This window comes from Terrapene carolina, unplaced genomic scaffold, assembly GCF_002925995.2.
Source record: "Terrapene carolina triunguis isolate 2854851 unplaced genomic scaffold, T_m_triunguis-2.0 Scaffold250, whole genome shotgun sequence".
NCBI classification, from domain to species: domain Eukaryota; kingdom Metazoa; phylum Chordata; order Testudines; family Emydidae; genus Terrapene; species Terrapene triunguis.
Window position 1 is genome coordinate 764,469 of NW_020664601.1, and position 1,611 is coordinate 766,079.

The window sequence follows — 1,611 nt, forward strand, 5'->3', positions numbered from 1 at the left end:
CCTTCTCCCATACTGTGCTGCCCAGCAGGAGCTGACCATTCTGGGAGCTGACCTTGTTCGTGAAGACAGAGGCAAAAAAATCATTGAGTACATTAGCTTTTTCCACATCCTCTGTTACTAGGTTGCCTTCCTCACACACTTTCCTTGACTTTCTTCTTGTTGCTAACATACCTGAAGAAACCCTTCTTGTTACTCTTAACATCTCTTGCTAGCTGCAACTCCAAGTGTGATTTGGCCTTCCTGATTTCACTCCTGCATGCCTGAGCAATATTTTTATACTCCTCCCTGGTCTTTTGTCCAATCTTCCACTTCTTGTAAGCTTCTTTTTTGCGTTTAAGGTCAGCAAGGATTTCACTGTTAAGCCAAGCTGGTCGCCTGCCATATTTACTGTTCTTTCTACACATTGGGATGTTTTTTTCCTGCAACCTCAATAAGGATTCTTTAAAATACAGCCAGCTCTCCTGGAGTCCTTTCCCCCTCATGTTATTCTCCCAGGGGATCCTGCCCATCAGTTCCCTGGGGGAGTCAAAGTCTGCTTTTCTGAAGTCCAGGGTCCGTATTCTGCTGCTCTCCTTTCTTCCTTGTGTCAGGATCCTGAACTCGACCATCTCATGGTCACTGCCTCCCAGGTTCCCATCCACTTTTGCTTCCCCTACTAGAAAGAACTTAAAGTTGAACACCATTCCGATGAAGTATCTCCGAATGATCAAAAACAAATGGTATGAATTCAAGTTGAACAGAGAGATCCATTTTCAAACTACACAGGTCCACCACTCTAAGGTAATATTGGTATCTGCTCCAAATGCCTACCAGCACTCCTGAGAAAATCATCTTTGACTTTGACCCTATGAATGCAGGATGGAAGAGACCCTCCTGGAAGACCTAAAATATGATGACTGGATGGCATCAGACTTCTTTCCCTTACAGGCCTCATACCCTGTAACACATTCCATTTGGCACAGGACAGGACATCGAGGAGGCCCATAACACATTCACTGACCCCTATGCTGTCCAAGCGACAGCATGAAAACTAACCTAACCTAACCAGCGAATAGCTCATTTGCAATCACACTACAGCCAGTTACACACAGTTCCGTCACAGGGCCAGTTCAGACAATGTTGCTATGCCTGTAGCCACAGGGCCACACGACCTTCTTCTCCCAGGTCATCTCTACCTTATCACAGACCTGGATGGGGTATGAAGGGCTCCCCCTCAGCCCATTCATGTTTAAGAGACAGTCTCCATACAGCGTTCCCTCACCTCCCTCCACAAACGCTATTTGGAACATATTTCCTCCTGCCCCCTGGGACTAACCCCACCTAACAGGCCTGGCAGAGAGGTTTGGGAGAAGAGTGTGGTTTTTGGGGGGTGGAAGGCAGAATTAGCATAGTGTATCTAGTGCCCAGGAGGGAAGGGCTTTTAAGGCAGTAGCTTGCGGTGGAAGGGGGCAGGGTTTCAGATTTACCTGAACCCATTCTGACCACTCAAGCCTGCCTGCATGACACATCACTAGGCTCTGAAGCAAACACTGGCCACGATGGTCTGTGGAGTGTGCTCCTCAAACATAGATTCATAGATTCTAGGACTGGAAGGGACCTCGAGAGGTCATC